The 18,319-nt window shown below is 37.5% G+C and overlaps 1 protein-coding gene across 8 annotated transcripts in view; it reads right to left on the bottom strand.

Moving 5' to 3' along the window:
- Positions 1–18,319, bottom strand: part of LOC128803471 (poly(rC)-binding protein 3-like) — a 501,238-nt gene that overhangs the window by 302,978 nt on the left and 179,941 nt on the right. The gene's annotated exons all lie outside the window — the stretch shown is intronic.

Raw genomic sequence — 18,319 nt, 5'->3', positions numbered from 1 at the left:
AAACAAGACTCCTTATCAGCCTGCATTCACTAGAAAGCAAGCAGAAATTAGAGGTGTCCAACACTCATAAAGGTATGCAGAATATATTTATAGTGCTAATATTCTTGAAAAGAGAGCAGTTTCAACTCTCTACTGGCTTGACCGTAATATAACATGAATATAAACTTGAGATGATGCAACACACAATCTCCATCTTTTGGTGCACAGAACTGTAAGTTCTCAAGTGAAGAACGAAACGTGAATCCACCATTGCTGATTTACATTGTTTCACTGACTCCACTTAAGCAGCACAAGAAATCTTGTTTCAGAGTAGGCTATGAAAAGATAGACAAGTCAGGATAATTTAACCTATGATACCCGATACTGTTTTTTTAAGCAATATCTATCAACGTTGACCTTCCTGTTTTCTGTTGGTGGTACAGATGCAGGAAACTCGACTGCATCAGAATGAGACCAGTAAGAAAAGGCTCAATCCCATTTCTACTCAGTTGAGTGGCAGAACTTCCATTAACTTGATAGAGAATAATAGCAGTGCCTGAATGGCAAATTATATCCTCCAGACCCCCTTTTCTTGCCTTGGGCTAGCATGATATCCATTAATATTTTAGGATATAAGAGGAAGGAAAAAAAATTAAAAATGTAACTGCTTGGGAGAGTTGAGAAAGGGTGATTATTTCCATGTTGGGTTTTTTTTTTTTTTTTTGTTTTTTTTTTTTTTTTTTGTTTTTTTTTTGTTTTTTTTTTTTTGTTTTGTTTTGTTTTGTTTTGTTTTGTTTTGTTTTGTGGTGACCATGTTTCCACATAGCTAAGTGCAAACAAGAAAGTAAAATCTAACGCTGTTACATGCTGCAAGGTTCAAACCAGTAGTCTGGCTTTATAATGCATCAGGAAATTCCTCAGGAATAATTCTGTCACAGCATACTTGCATGGTATGAAGAGGAAAGAGATGCAGACCATCAACTTTCTGCTACTGCCTGCAGGCAAATTGATTCGTCACGCACTTACACCTTCATGCGAGAGAAGCGTTACACATGCCTTTGTGCTGGTTTGCAGCACTTGTTTTCTATTAGAACAGTTTTCCTAGGGAGCATTTCAATAATTAAAAGAGACGAGCCAGTTGGACAACGCTCTGCAGTTCAGATTAAATGTATCCACTACTTTCAAACGAACAACCCAAAACTGATTCTCCACCCCACCCCTGTGGATTATGCTTCACTTTGCTTTACATTTCCTGTGCCTTGAATATCTTTGAAGTAATATTTGCATTAGTTCCTTGGAAGCAGTCAAACCTCTGTCTTTGAAACTATTAGGAATAGGAAATGAAACCAGCTCCTTTAGTCCCTGCTGATCTCAGAAGGGTGTCTACATTTCCCTGAAGGTGCACAAGTCCTGTGGGTGGCCCAGGCATTTGAGCAGGCTCTGCCATGGGAAGAGCCATGACTGAGAAGGGCTTTCACAGCCTATTTCTATGAGGTCTGAAAACATTTTAAAGGTGAGTGGCAGGATAAACACTGGCATACCTATCTCATCTTTGTAATAAATTTGCTAAAGTCTGAAGGAATTTTTTTTAATGCTTTAAGATCCATAATTTCTTTATGTTTAAAATCTATAGTGTCTTTCTCTCTATTTGCATTGTTTAGAGGAAGAATTATGAATTAAAATTGGTGTAATGGAAATATATTAGCAACATATTCCATCATTGATACATATATTTATCTAGATTTTAAAAAATTAGCTTGAAGATTCACCAGTTTTTATACACAGCATTTTTCTTCTTTCAATTTCAAACTTATTTCCTTATATACAGAACTGAAAGCATTTCCTTTTTACATCAAGATGAAGTTCATGTCTCAATTTTCTCTTTGCTTCCTTCTTTCAAAAGACCATCACCTTTCAGTGCACAAAACACAGTTATGCAATACTAATGATGGAAAAGATCTGTGAGTGAATCCTATTATTTGTGCTCTGTGCTGTTTGTCTGCAATATGGCTGTTTACAATAGGGAATATTTTATCTTTGGACTAACCTGTCAGAGTAGGAAATGTACTACATGAAAGCTGATATAAATACAATTGGAAAAACATGCAAGTGACACAAACCAATATCCAATTTCTTAAAAGAGTTAAAGCTTCAAAAAAGTGTATTTTTCTCAGTGAGCAAACTATTTGGCATGCAGTGTAATTCTGTTTTCCTCTTAAGGTTGTTTTACACTTACCATATATATGTTATGTATTGTTTAATTCTCCCGCAAGTAACAATTTAAAGACCCTCAGCTCTAAGTTATTACTCCCTAATGTCTGAGGCAAGATATTAATTTATTGTTTCAAGTACAGGAAAGAACAATGGCTCAGGTATCACAGTGACTCTAAAGACAAAGGCTTGTTCAGCTACTGTTCTTTCCCTGTGCAGAGCTTCCTAATGAGCCAGCCATGATGGGAGAAGCAGAGCAAAACTACATGTCCTGAAGAATAAGCTGCTCACCTTCATGGGAAGGACACACAGACAGCAAAATCACGCAAGACAAAGACAATGTGGGATCCCTGTGGTGGAGACTGCCATGTCTGTGGCTCCCAAGGAGCCAGGCACCTTGGGAAGATGTTGCTAACACAAATTTTAAGAGAATCCCCATGATGCTGCTTCTCTTTTCTGCCATCCATAGGGTGATAAAACCCTGTGATACAGCAATTCCTGTTTCATAGCTGTGGTGCATCAGGAAAGAGTACCTCAAAGTCAAAACATGTGGAAAGATGAGCTCTTGATTTGGGGTCTAAATTCAATATTTTGAAAATCATAGAAGACTGCACACTATACTATAGTGATTAACCAAGATAAATTTTCACATTGCACTGTTTTCTAGCAATGAAATTCTGTAAAGCACTAGATAAGGATTGCTTCTTTCATCCAGAGCACCAGGAGACCACTGGCAATTTATCTGAGAGGACTTTAGATAGAAACAAAAAAGGCAATGTTAATTACCATAACTCAGTATTTTCTTTTAAAAAGAGTTTAATGTAACTGAGAAATTGAAAGTTTGGGGACCTGAGTTATGCACTGCTTGTGTGCTCAGAAGATACAGAATTAACACGAGCAGGTCAAGCTTTTCCAAGACTGTTTCCAGCTAAGGTTCATTATCTACAGACCTCTGAAAAAACCATGGATACCAAAGCCATAACGCAACCCACAAACCAAGTCAACTACCAAGATTATCTAGTTAGATTGAGTAGATTTGCATAAAGGAGAGGGGGGAAAAAGCAAAAACCTTTCTATTAAACCATTGCCATAATGTTGTGAGACCATTTTAAATGGAGCCAGTGAAGACTGCTCTAAGCTCCTTAGGCTCCTAAGAAAATACACTTTTTTTTTTTTTTTTTTTTTTTTTAAATGAAAAGCAAAAAAAATTAGTCTTACCAAGAAACATTGAATTTTATGGCTGGCATTTTGAAATGCTTTATCTCTTAACTTTAAAAATGATGATACAAGAAGTTGGACCTTGTTAATTCTCTAATGTGATCCTGAGAAACACTGCAAGTTAACACATTTAGATAAATGAGCAAACAAGTCAGAAATGGGGGAGGGAAAACAGCTCTGAAGCACAGCTGTACATCACAGTTACCAAAGGCTAAGGCTAAGATACCATTGCTAAAGGTATCAACAGCACAATGCTTTACATGCATTCAAAACATCTATCTACAATAACTGATACTTGAATAATTAACATTTTCCAGTATCGTAGGTGAATTGAAGTACAATTATTGTGAAGACTCATTTCTGACCCAGCAGAGTGAAAGCCAGTGATGCAAAATGCAGTAACTTACTAAAAGGCTGACAGCCACAAGCTGCTGAGGTCAGGTACTGCATTCTGGAAACAGTGATGCGGCACCTGCATCATGGCAGAGCATTTGTGCAGTCAGAGGCATGACAAAACTCACAGGAACCTTGCATCTGTCAGGTGGATCACTGATCACTGAGAGAAGCAACGGAAATGAAACACACTGCATGTCAGCGACAGCATTAAAATGAAGCATTTAAAAACTCATGTATGAAATGATAACAAATGCAAAACTGTCTTGAGCACATGTGGGCCAGATACTTGGTAGTGCCAAGCTGTGCTCCCACAGGGCTGTACCCAGAGAGGTGGTCTGCAGGCTCTCCTTTCAAGTACCTGTCTTAGTTTATTATACAGCTCTTTAACAACTCTGTTTGAAAATCAGATAGACTTCTAGATACTTAAAAAAACAGATAAAAATATTTAAACATCTAAATTTCAGTTTATATATTTAAATACAACTTTATGTTACAAAATTCTGCCAACTATTAAAATGTTGAGTCAGACTGCATCAACATATATGCTGTAGATCTCCTCATGGTAGGATGTTCTTAATTCTGTGGCTTTTCTTCTTAATTCATAAAATTCTTATACCTTTACTTTTTAAAATAAAACTTATTTTATATCTGGTAATAAAACTAAATTCCTTAGGATAGGAGCAACAAAGTTCTTTTGCGTCTTAATTTTCTTCCCCATAAACTCATTCATCATTTCAGAACTACAAAATATTAAAGGGCTAAAGTAAGACCAAAATATGGATGACTTCAAGAGATCTTTGTTACCTTTCTAAACACTTTACCATCTGTAGTGTCCCTGCTTGTCAGATTTCAAAATCTAAGATGACAGATGTATGTGTGTGTAGGCTCTTTAGCCTTCCAAACCAGACATACAAATAAACTCTCAGAAACAATGCCTCAAATAAAGGCTAAGAGCTTGGGATTGTCATATCTGCTGAAAAACCTCATTCAGAATCACTGAGTAAATCCATTATAGATGCTGACAGCTTTAGATCTATGCATTACATTTTGGGGAATAAATGCCACCACATAGTTAGCCTTTATAGAGCAAAGCTTTGGTTTTCTATATAAATCTGTGTTTAATGAGCCTTGAAAGCGATGATTGCTAAATAACAGCCTGCTGCATTCAAGCTCAACTGCCTCCAATTATATTGTTTATAATTATATAATTGTACAATATAATGTGTGTCCAACAATCCCTGAGTTTTATTACTGCACAACACTGTGACACCAGTGTAAATCACCTTTTCACTTTCACAGTCAGCCTCTTTCACTTTGCTTAGTCAGCCAACACAAATACACAGAGAACTGCACTTTTGACTGCTGAATGCATCAAACCAGCTTACCAGCCTCAGCAGAAATAAGAAAGTAATAGAAGTGGTCAGCTCACAAAGATGAAAGGGGAAAGAATGGTACTGTCTATACAAGGAAGAAACAAAGAGGAAAAAAAAAAATTGGTTCAAAACTCTATATCCTGTTTGTGAATTTTGCTTCTTAGGGTGCTTCTTGTTGGCAGATGCTTCCAGATATTGTGCCTATCCAAAATACTCATGAGAACAAGTGCAAAGCAGTTAACATTAGCAGGTAATGTTCTTTGTATTATTCTTACTCCTATATGGATACTGCAGCATTTGCTATAATGCCACTAAAATTAGCAAAAATCTTACTAGCAAACACACCATTATGGTGTTATACACCTGCACAAACCTCTCATCTCTCTCTGAATTCAAAGAACAACATTTGTGCTCTTTCTTCCATCATTTGAGAAGTAACCCAACTTCCAATCAGTAATTAATACATTAGTATTCAGCATGTAATTATAATGCCTGCCACAGAAAATTAAGCCCCAGTCATTCATAAAACTCCATTTTGACTTAATAGGAATGCCATTTCTTTGTTTTAAGAAGCTTCGTTACACATACCTTCCAAAGTAATACAATTCTTGTTTTTAAATGTAGCTCAAAGCCCTCTGTCTTCTTCCTCTCTCCAAGCACACTCTCCAGACAGGAATTTCTTCTCTTCTATTTAGTCCCTAAGTTCTTACATCCACACCACCTGGCCTTTAAATCAGAAGCTCCAAACCTGCACCCCCCTGTCAGAAGGGCTCTGATCAGCACACAACTACCTGCTACACTCACCCTCTCTTCTCTTTGCTCTTGGCTGCCTGTAAAGCACCAACTTTAAATTGGCCTGTGCTGACTTTTAAAGCTTGCAGCTTAGTTTTACTCCAAATCAATACACTGAATTTTGACAATCTGAAACTTTGATCTTTTTAACATTTGAGTCATTCTGTGGCTAGTAGTTAAGCCCTTAAAAGGGGACTTCAGGTGTAAGGCTTCACATCTTCTAAACTACTGCTGTCTGTCCTCCTCCCTCATCTTTAGAATTACTGCACTTGTAGGCACCTGTACAGCAAGATGCCTCTCCCTGTGCTTGGTGATTCAAATCACTCTCTTCTAAAATCCACTGCTATTGTTATTCTAACAACTTGGACAATTTACTAAATTGGGGGAAGCTGTTTTAAAATTAGGATTAATTTTTTTCCGCATTATCAATAAAATTACAGCAATCCCTTTTCAGGTCCATTAACTTCAATATAGCTCATCAGCTCCTAAACAGTCCCTTAACTAGAGCCAATGACTATGGAAAAACAAGGGATCTGAACTTCTCTTCAGTTTAGATGGTGTGTGGGAACTGTAGACAATATTAAAAATCAACATGGAATGATAATTATGTAGTTAGATTAAAATAATAACTGCATCACTTTCTTCGATCTTGAGGTAATGTTTCACCATTTTTTATGGGGTTGTTTTATGGGGTTGTTTATCAAACAATCCACTTTGATATGACATTCCTTATAAAGATTCCTCAAACTGATCTTAATACAAAGGGTTGTATTGTGTTGAATAGAAAAATATCAGGTAGTGGAAAACATGATCACTATCTCATAGTTTTGTAAAACTGGTTGTCACAGCAAGACATCCCAATGAATGACAGACACACCAATATTAACAAGCATTTAGGTTTAGCAAATAATTTCTAATAGCCAAGCAAACTTGTTAAACAGAATCCAAGCAGAAGCCAAGTAAAGGAGACATCCAAGGGCAGAAGGAAAAGGTGCAGTGAAGAGCCAGCCCATGCAGTGTCCCCCAACCACTGGTCCTCTTGGCCACTACACCACTAATGATGAGGCCACAGGGAAAAGCAATGTGCTGTCAGCAGAGGACATAGCACCACTTTTGTTCCCAGCACAGAGACCTCCACAGCTGCCAGATCCCCAAAGCTACTCAAATGTATTGACTCAATTTCCAGCTGCTGTGCTGCCCTAGCTAAAATAACTGGCAGTTTCTCACTGTGTGCTTCCCAGGTGCTCAGCCTATTCCTAGGTGAGCATCTGCACCTTACCTTGAACACTGGCACTCATTACAGCAACAGGAATGATAATGCTCATAGAAGAGACACTTTCTGCTAAAACCTGAGAACATAAATACACCTTAAATTGCTAAAGCTGTTAAATAAAATAGGGTATTTTTAAAATTCAGAGTACTTTCATTTGCCATCTTCTTTCCAAGTCTCTGGGATTTACTCTTCTACATTCACAAGCTTTCCTCTGCAAAAATAATATCTGCATGTTTTGGTTTCTTTGAACAAGTAGCAAGGTTTCAAGTGTTCACCTCATCCTTTTTTGATTTTGCTGCAGGGGGAAGAAGGGTGAGTCTTGTATGATCTGCAGTAAGGACAAATGACCATTCTGAGTGTGGAACCTTGAGGACATTACCTGAAGCAACTCCATAAGATCCCACTGTTCATGACCAGTGCCTGCTGCATGAAATGATGATCCTCCCTGTGTCTCAGTATTTTCAATAGACAGGCATCTGGACTCTTTTCAAGCTTGTTTTCAAGCAGAAAATTAGGTCCCAGCAAAAGGGAGAGGAAGCACTTGATAGGAGATGGAAAGGCAGGGCAGGGCCAAATTTAAAACTGCCATGGGAGGCAGAACAAAACAGGTAAAAATTTGTTACCATCTGAGGAAAAAAAAAATAGATATGAGAAAAAGAAAACCCCAAACTAAAGCAGGTTACATCTTAAATTTTTGATTGGTTTTCTTTCACACATATAAACATTACTTTTAAAAGGCTTTTTCACTAGATCTGCACTTCTACAAAATCAGAACTGTCATAGTGATTTGGATTTTGTCCATTTCTTTAAAGGGTGTTTTCTTGACTGCTAGACATGGACTCCTTGGACTCCAGAAATTACTGAATTGATGTTGTTTTGCATTTTCAGAATATCCATGTAATATAGGAAATTGTCTGCTGTAGAAGAGCTAGTTCAGAAGATAAATTTTCCTTTTATTTTCTTTTTTTTTTTTTTTTAAGTTAGGTTTTTTTACCTCTCTCTGGAGAAGTGGCTTTACTGAGTAGTCATGGCTTGAAAAGAAATAAAAAGTGTTTGTAAGCAAGAATGTTTAAATAAGAGTGTGTACTTCAAATGTAAAAAAAAAAATAGAGATGCTAAAAACAAAAGCAAACAAGTACATAAAATTTAAGAGAAAAGAATGTCTTCTTGTCCTAACCATTGATAAAGGCCGTTTTCCACCACTCAGAGGTATAAATTGACAGTAGATAAGAAAGCACCTGAAAAGAATATGCCTTAGATATTAAAATTTTTGCTGAGAAATAGAAATCCTGCTACTCTGTAGATGATAGACATAGCAAACACTTCAAATGGATCTCATCTTACTACACATACATTTGTGACCTGTTGCTTCCACAGGCACTGCTACCAGATACAGCAATTTTCAGGTTGGTTTTTCCAGTTACCTCAGAAAAAAAATCTTCCTTTTCAATACGCAAAAGTCCAGGAAAATGTATATTTAGCATGCCAAACTGTATGCACTTTAAGCCCTGAATTTGCAAAAGCTTAAAAGAAGCCTGAGCAATAAAAGCCTTCTATAATTCATTATTTTTCCTAGAATATGGGGGATAAAATGCACAGTTGAAAGACTTCACACAGTTATGTACCCAGCAACTTTATTGCTGACAAAGAGCTGTTGGTTACTTTGACTTCCATCTCAAACAATCTTTGAAAAAGTGTTTTCACTCAACTGTTACGAAACTTTATATACATTAGCTTCCTGCAAAAATTTGAAGTATTACAAGAGGGTAAAATACTCTTGCTTCAACAGCTTCAGCAAAAATCTATCTCTATTTAAGAAAAAAAAAATATTAGTGCATGTGAATTTAAGTTTCTTACTTCCCCTTTCCTTGAAACATCTTGTTCCAAAAATTTGCACGATAGATTGTTTTAATTTATTCAGTTTTATAAAAAGATATTTCAAACACGTTTTTCCATCTCTAACTTTCAGGTAACCCAGAACAACTGAAGGGAAAGTGTGTTCTGTTTTCTTCCCCTATTTGTTGGATATACATTGATTGAAACAGAAGTGAAAATAGAAGTCTTTATTTACACGTTCATCAAACATGGTATGCTTTAATCTGATTCAGAAAAGAGCCTGTAGATACTACAAGGTATTTGAATGCATAATGGCATAGGCAGAAGAGGGAAAAAAAAAAAAAAAAAAAATCAATGAGGTACCTTTTAACAGAGCACGCTAAAACATTTCCTAAAATAAATTGAAATGAATAAAGAAAAGTCAAATTTAGGAATTTTTCCCATCAATATTAGTTTTTGTTCTGTACTGAGGTTCATGTCCTTGCTGACAGGTAAATAGATCACTGCAAGTAACCAATATACATCCCTCGATCAAACACTACAAGTCCACATCAGGAATTTAAATGCTCATGTCTTCTTTATAAATAATTTTTTATACCTGCTGAAAATACCCTTCTCTCCATGATTTCTCCCCACAATCCTTTCTTTCCTTGAAAAATAGTTTCATTACCCAGTGAAAATTTTATTAGCATAATTTTTAAGGGTACAGAGAATCAGGCAGTCATTCATGATATCACAGATATAATAATACAGAGTTCATCTATTGGTCACACACATTTTGACTGTGCATGTCAGGCAGAAATAGGTTCAAATATTGTAGAACTTGAAAGTGAACATCTTTTCCATTTCATGTGTAAAATACATGGCTGATTCCAAAGCCTGAATCCTTGGGTATTACAATGATATCAGGAAACACTTTCCACATGGGATTCATCCACAAGAAGTCTCATTGGCATTCTAGGATCTGCATTTTTCACAGTGGCATATTTTACTTCTGTTACCTAACAGAAAAGAGGGACTCTCTCCTGCCTCTGAAGCACTAAGAAGGGCTGTTCTTTGGCTGTGCTTTCTGAGCCCTCTGCTTGTACCGTGAGCAAGGAGGATTACTTCAAAGGGCAATGGTTGCTCTTAGGAGGTTTAAAGACTAATTTCAAGCTTCATCTATGCCATCACGTCATTTGGCAGCTATTCAAGAGTCCAAAATGCCAATGGCCATATGCCTGGATCCTGTGCCCAAAAGGATCTTCTGCTTTTTGGAGGAAGTGCTTGTTCTTGCAGGAACTGAAATCCATCACCGAATGCTCCTCCCTCCCCTCATGTTATTTATTCAACTCTAAAAGCAATTTGTTGGCTCAGTGGGAGAACAGGTAACTCCCTACCTTGCAGAAAGGAGAAAGGACAACCTAGTTCCCTTCTGTGAATTCACATGGCCTCTTTGAACTCCTCACAAAGCCCCACTGGGAAGCTGCTCTGAAGCATTTTCAGGACTCTGGAGTGTTGCTCTCCTTTATGGAAATGCTGACATTATGGCTGTATCTTCTTTCAAAGATTTTGTCACAGTTAAGACAGGCAGAGTTTCCCTTCTGGGCCTACCAGTAATTCTCTGGGCTGTCAACCAGCTCTAAAGCACAAGATAATATAAAAAAAAAAGAGGCATTTGCCTTAACTGTCTCTTACTTTCCAGAAGTTGTTAAATTCTCGTACTTATTTCTCACCAGCCTACTGAAACCATTCATCTGATGCTTTTTCCCCTTCTTTTTCTCATTTTAATAGTACAGATTCAGTTTTTAGCTCTGCCTCCTCATACAAACGTTTCCCTGCCTGAAGCTTTATGAATTCTGCTTGGACTTCTTAGCAGGTCTCCCTTGTATGAAATAGGACACTTCATTTTTTTTTTTTTTTTTTCCTAACTGTGCTGTATCTCCTGAGCTGACAACCAGGGGATACAGCCTGGTTTTGTATAGGAACTGAGATGTCCCATATACCCACAGTATAACTCATTCCATGAATCAAAAAATTATCAAGGACCAGCAAGGCTAGGAAAGATGATGCCTGTGTACTGAAGTAGCTCTTCAGGAATAAGACTGGGTCCAGTCAGGCGGCTGGGATGAGCAAGGGCTGTGCAGGACCATTGCTATCTCCATAGAAAGCCACTTCAGGCTCTACTGACTTCTGAAAGCAAGTACAGCACAGACACACCTGCCATGGATGTGCATGGAACCAGCCTGGAACCCAGGGAGATTTATGTTCCCAGACTTCAGACCCACCCTAGAATTCTTCCACCCCAGAGCTGGCCCTGGAAGCAATCTGTCCACTTCCACACATATTTGAACGTGATCTGTCCAATGGGAGCTGGCTCCCTGTTGTCTGCTATGGACAATGGTGCCAGTGGGCAGCAATGGTGCCAATTATCAGATTAGCAAGAATGGGGATGTGCACTTATTCTCAGCCTTAGTGGTGGGAGAACATAATCAAAATAATTGGAACTGAAACTGCACCCACATTGATGCTTCATTTCCAACTCCCATATTTTCAGGAAGAAAGCAGGATGAGGGGGAGTTTGGTCTTTTGTATCTCATATTTTCTCTGTGAACATTCAGAGAAAGAAAATATGAAATGAAATGTTCTGCTGAGGCCATTGTACCCATTAATTTATCAGAAAATAGTGCCAGATATTCTGTGTATTGAGGCAAACTACTGCGTGGAAAATGATCATGCAGAATAATGTAGCACAGTTATGGTACACTTAGAAATTCTAAATACAAGTATGTTTAGGGGCTTAAGGGGATTCTGAGTCCCCTGAAAACATGCTCCTTTTCTATACTTCATGTACCAACCTAATTAACTCTATTTTGAAACACATAAATAGATCACATTTATTTTAATACACAAGTTCTAAGACAAACAAGGTTTCATGTGTCTCAAATGCTTATATATCAGGATGCTTCTTGATGGAATATTTTTGCAGGTCCCACACCTCTTTCTTCAAGAAGATTATTATTAAGATAATCTTTAGCAAGACAAAATTTGGAAACAAGACCTATACAATGTCAGGAATTTCTTACTATCTTTTCCAAAAGAAAATCATTCTAGGAATGAATGATGAAGAAAATCTGGCATCATTAATGCAAAACCTTGTACCTTGGATTAAAGATGAAGGTAGTTTAACCTGTATGCTCACCTGCCACATGAATGTTATTCAAGAAGCAAGGTTGAGTCTTTAACATCAGAACAGAGTTTTTTGTTTGTTTTTTAAACATAGGTGAGAGTGTATTATAAACAAGTTCATGAGATCAATATTGAAACTGTTAGAATAAGAGGTATCCGTTTTCCCTATCCACATAGCAATTTCGTTGCTTTACATCCCATCGTCAAAAATTATAGTTTTGATCCCTGCTTTTTACTGAGATTGGCCTAGAAGTGAACAAAATCTGAGAAACCATGGGCAGCAAGAGTAACGCAAAGATTTAAAAAAATATATATATCTTATAGGTATGATATCCTTTTCAAGTGAAAGAGAACTTTTGATAGAATCCAAGGATGTTTCTGTTCTCAGTCTACAAAATCAAATTCTTCAAATCCACACAGCTCTTGTCCACTATTTTCCTAATCCGATTTATGAGGTGACTAGTAATGATGATGATTATTAGTATTTATGATGTCATAAAAATATCATTAATTTTATTTAAAGTTAGTTCAGTTTCTTCCTCTGTCCTATCTATCCTCTAGTTTACATTTGCATTGATTAGTATAGAAAAAGAAAAGAAAAATCAGGAATCTTTCCAAGACTAAGGTCTACAACTCTATGAATTCTCAGAAGAACTACATAAATGCACTAGCAAGTTATAAAGCTAATAAAGTATCTGCTGTAACAGAAACCTTCACAATAATTTTCAGGCATCATAGATGTGTTTGTGAAAATTAGGTGGATTTTGATCTTATGTATTTTGAAAATGGTAGGTGTAAATCTCAGTTATAATAGCCTTGGTGACAAAAATATCATTATTTTTGGTGCAAGTTTAGACAGCTACAAGATGGAGATTAGAAAGACTTTCCATAGTTAAAAGTGTTTGATTTTAATTAGTGTTTTCCAACCCCTTTTTTTTTTCCCCAAAACACATTTGCAAGTTTTTGCTTGTGAATAAACCCTATGGTAAGGGCATAACCAACCATTGCTGCAGAACAATGAGATCACAATGATAAAACTTGAGTTTGGAACATTGAGCCATTTCACTGCTTTCTGGCAGTATCCTCGGGGGATTCCAACATTTTGTTTAACCTCACAGTGCTCTCTTGCTTTGGGATAGAGTTGTAGATTTTTGTTGTCAAATCACATTCCATAAACTTTAAGACAAGGGCTCTGTAAGCCCAAACATGATCTATCTACAAATTAAGCATGGAGATGGGAGAGGTTGAAAATATGCAGTTCTTTACCTTGTCACAATTTCTGGCAGGTTTCCATTAAAACTTCAAAGACATGCTTAGCTGAAGGGAAATCAAGTAACGCATGTGATGCTACTAGGAAAGGTCTGAGTTTGCAAGGATCATTCAACAAACTACAGCTTATGTTCTGTGTTGCTAAGGAGAACTCCAGAGTAATAGATTATTCATTAAGCAAAAAAAAAACCCAAAAATCCCCAACAAACAAACAAAGATGTTAATTGGAACGGGAGTCATCAGAATGAACACTCTGTGAACATACATAGTAAAATCTGAAACAAGTAAATCTGTTGTGGACATTCTGGTTTAGGTGTTTAAGAAGCACCACTGGGCTCTATCTAGTTCTACCTCAAGCCAATAACAATTTGCTGTCCTTTGATTATGTAGTTTTACTGTTCTTGTTGAAAAATGTTATCGTTTTTCCATGTTTTCCAGTTCATCTGAAATCTGCTCATTTTTCCCAAGTTCTTGATTTAAATATTTTGTACTTCAGAAAAAAAATAAAATAGACACACAACAGCATCCCTGATCCCATACAAATTCAAATTACTATTCAGAAAAATTTAAGTTATGACTAGTTTGTCTTTTCTTGTGATTCCTATTAAATGAGAAAAAAAATTCACCATATCTACTTAAAAAAATTCTTCAAGACATGGCAAGAAAAACACTGGATATTATTCCAAATTACTTCAGCCCCAAACCTTTTAAACCATTTGAACACTTCAAAATGGAGTCAACTTGTCCCACTGATTATTCTACATGATGGAACTGAGACTTCAAATTAAAATACAGGCCCAAAATGAAAATTTATGCATTCTGGTGGAAGAGCTTGCCACTGCACTTCAGTCACGGTCATCACCAACACCAGGTTTGACTAGGCAATGTTCTTTTCCCCTAGTCCAATCAAAGGAGAATATTTCCAAAGAAATCACCCTGCCACAATCCATTTTGCACTTGTACTTGTCTGTCAGCCTTGTTCTGTAGCCCCAACTACATAAAGGCAGGAAGGGAGCTATTATGGCTTAACTCCAGACAGCAACCAAGACCTTTGCAGTCACTCATTCTCTTCCCCTGGGTGGGATGTGGGAGAGAATTGGAAGAGTGACAGTGAGACAGCTGGTGGGTTGAAATAAAGGCAATCTAATAAAGAAAGCAAAACAAGGAATTCATTCACCACTTCCCATGGGAAGGCAGGTGTTCCATCCATAGGAGAGCTGGACACTATCATACCCAATGGTGACTTGGGAAGAAAAATGCTGTCACTCTGAACATCTCCTCCTTCCATATTCTCCCCCCAGCTCTATAGGCTGGAGCATGATGCCTTATGTATGGAATGTCCCTTTGGTCAGCCGGGGTCAGCTGTCTCAGCTGTGTCCCCTCCCAGCTCCTTGTGTACCCCCAGCCTCTCCTCTGCTGGGGTGGGGTGAGAAGCACAAAGGGCCTTAATGCTGCAAGCACTGTGCATCAGGAACATGACTATCTCTGCCTTATTCTGAGAGAAATAGAAACATTTATTTGCTTTTATACTATGCTACTCTCATATATTTTTGCTCTTGGTGTAGAAATAAAAATATTCCAGGCAAACAAAATTAAGGAGATGATTATTTTGTTGTTTCATGACTACATCTCTACTGTAGAAGCCAAAATGTTTCAAGTCTCTTTGGATGCATAAAAGGCCCTAAGCACATTTCCCATACAAGTCACACCTTTTGTCACAGGTTTTCCATTACTTAAAAAGTGTAACTGAAAATAGAAGATACATTTATAATTTACCCTAGTTTAAAAATTGCAAGTAAAAACTGGCATGTTTGAGCAAACAGAATAAAACCAATCTGAAGGATAGTGGGCTTAAAATATTCCTAAATGCCTTCTGAAACACTATTCTTCTGAGGTAAGAAAACAGGAAACGGTAAAAATTAAATATTTTAGCCATGGCCTTCCTGAGTTATTGTAGTAGTAATTAATGACATGGTGTTACAGTATCATCTTGTAGTCAGCTAAGCAGCAACAACTAGAGTTGAATCATCACAGCATGAGTAATCTGCAGGAGATTAACACTTTACAAGTGGCAATATTCAGTTCAACTTAATTCTTCAGTCCTGAAAATATCATTCACTCCTGTGTGACAACACAGAATCAAAGCTCCATAAATATCTCTTACCATCCTTAATAAATTCCTGAACAGAGATGTTGAGAGTACCTCTGAGACAAATTCAGAAAAGTTTGGCTGCATCCTGAGTTGCTGGCGGCCCTTATTATTAGCCCACCTGTAATTTGCTGCAGCAAACTGCTCTCACACATATGCAAAGACACAAACAAACGCGTAAGTGTGGTTTGACTGTATCCCAAAAGAGCAACAACAGTCATCTGTGGACACACTTAGCCTAAGTCAGGTACCAGCAGCCAAACCAGCACTGCAGCAAAACTTAGAGTGAACAGCAGAGCTCTGCCAGAAAACCCCAGCTACTTTACAGGGGACAACACTGCTGTCACTAGATGACAGCCCCAGCCTGCCCTAGCTAATATTCATTCCTCCATGGAGCTGGATTGTGCAGAGACAGCTGGAATATCTTTGATGTGTTTCTTTTCATTGACATTTTTTGCCTGCAGCTGAGCAGTAAGGCAAGTATGTGCTGAGCAGAGAAATGCCCACAGCTTGCATGTGTGGTTTCTCAGTTTTCATGCAGATCAAGCATCCTATTCCTATTTCCCATCAGAACTGACTGCAAGTCAATCAGGGACATGGAAGAGTTTTTTGTTCACTCTGATCCCGTTCTGAAAGTTGACCATGTGTCAGTGACAGATTTTGTTTAGAACCTTCTTAAAAATGAAAAGGCCATTTTCTGCCTGGTGGTGATGAAGCTGATAAATACAGGGGTCGGGAGAAACTTGTGTCTCTATATTTAGCAGGTAATCTGGACTAACAAGGGGGTAAAGCTCTACCATTTACAGGAGTGACCTAGTGAACCACTGCAAGGACCCCAATTCAGCATTCGGCCCCTTTAGTTACACACTCCAGCACCCTGACATACCAGCTCTAATACTGAAATAGCCCGCAAACATGCAAATACCTTCCCCAAGATACCATTGTTTCTTCAGGCTTCATGGGAGTCCTTGCAGTATTTTTCACCTTCCATCTTAGGCTTTAACTCACAACAGTGCACTACTTCCTCACAGATCTGGTTCTTCTGACCTTGCCCCAGAATACATGTTTATGCTGAGGCCAGTGTGGATAACACAATGAGGCTTCAGCAGAGGAATAAGCAGGTATAGACAATGTAATGAAATGATAAATCCAATTCCTAAAATCTGGTAATTTAACTTGTGAATATAGGAGATAGGTACCACCCTTTGAATATTAAGAGTCAGCGTTAACATTGCTACACCTCAAAATGGTAGAAAGTGGGAGTACATATATTTGTATTGGAAAGAGAGATGACAAAATTAAGGGAGTGTATGTAAGTACCAAAGCCTAGATAGGACACATCACAATAGGCAATGAGGATGGTAGGAGAGTTAACTATGAAATACACAGTTGATAAGATGGCTTGTGTAGAAGCTTACCCATTTATTTGGTTTGGGCATTCCTCCAAAAACACAGAAATGTCATAAACTGATTTTAAACAGTGTAGGTATCTTCAGAGTTGTTTGGTGACTGCACACAGCAGCTGGACAAGTGATGGGAATTTATTCTCTTTCACAAGTCTTTAAAAAAACCCTGCCTTTCATATTAACATCTCCCTGGTTGCAAATGACAGGCAGATTACCAGAAGTGAGGGTTTCAGGTTCTTGGCAAATTGCAAGGATTTATTCCTTTTATGATTCCTAGGCACACTCCAAGCTTAAAAGTAAGTAAAAGTTTCAGTGATGAAAATGACAGCATGATCCCCTCACCTCAAATGAGTAAGACAACAAAAGAAAAGATCTTCAGAAATGGGCAAGTATTTCAGTGGAAACTCATCTGACAGCTGGCCACCTGTAGCTCCAATAAATGATTGTTTGACATGCTGCTGTTGACTTTCATTAGCTAGCTATTCCCCCCAAAGACATCATGCTAATTTAAAGATTCAATCCTATTTTCTTTATTTTTACCTGATACACTTAAAAATCATCCAAAAAATACTTTAGGACTGAACATTGATGAGGAAGCCACAATTTTACATTCAAATTATGTACTTACAAACCTTCTTCATTTGGAAACGTCATAATTATAAAATAAAAGTAATTCTCCCAACTATTTATCATAAAACTCCCAACTATTTATCATAAAGCAAGAAAAATAGAGGTCTAACCAAAGTGTTTTGATGCTTTTTAATGTGTATTCTTTGCTTTTGCAGAGCGCCTTTACATGGGAATTTCTGAAAGAATTAAAAAATTGGTATTATTATATATCATGGATGAGGTACTTGGCATTATAGGAAGCTAACTATTCATCAGCTTCATAGTCCTCTAGGGTGTATTGCACACCTACATGGTACACCTGACTGCTGGGCCTGATTTTTCTTTTTTAAGCTAGCAAATGAATAAAAAAGCCCACGTAAATCCGACAACCCTCAGTTGGATACATTTCTCAGGGGTTTTTACAAAGAAAGTTTTATCCCCACTAAGAGCTGAAAGAAACACATACCTCATTAAATTTTTGCCAGATAAAGAGCCTGTCCCCTCTCCTGTCATTCAGATTTATCATAGAGACCACTGCTGAGTCAGGCAGAAAATGATATTTAAAAAAAAATTATCCAGATTCACAAGGAGGAAAAAAGAAAAGGAGTACAGAGACCTGCAGGATATAGTAAAAAAAGTT

This window comes from Vidua macroura, chromosome 1, assembly GCF_024509145.1.
Source record: "Vidua macroura isolate BioBank_ID:100142 chromosome 1, ASM2450914v1, whole genome shotgun sequence".
Classification (NCBI taxonomy): domain Eukaryota; kingdom Metazoa; phylum Chordata; class Aves; order Passeriformes; family Viduidae; genus Vidua; species Vidua macroura.
Note: the sequence above shows the minus strand (reverse complement) of the source record. Positions and strands in the feature narration are given on the sequence as shown.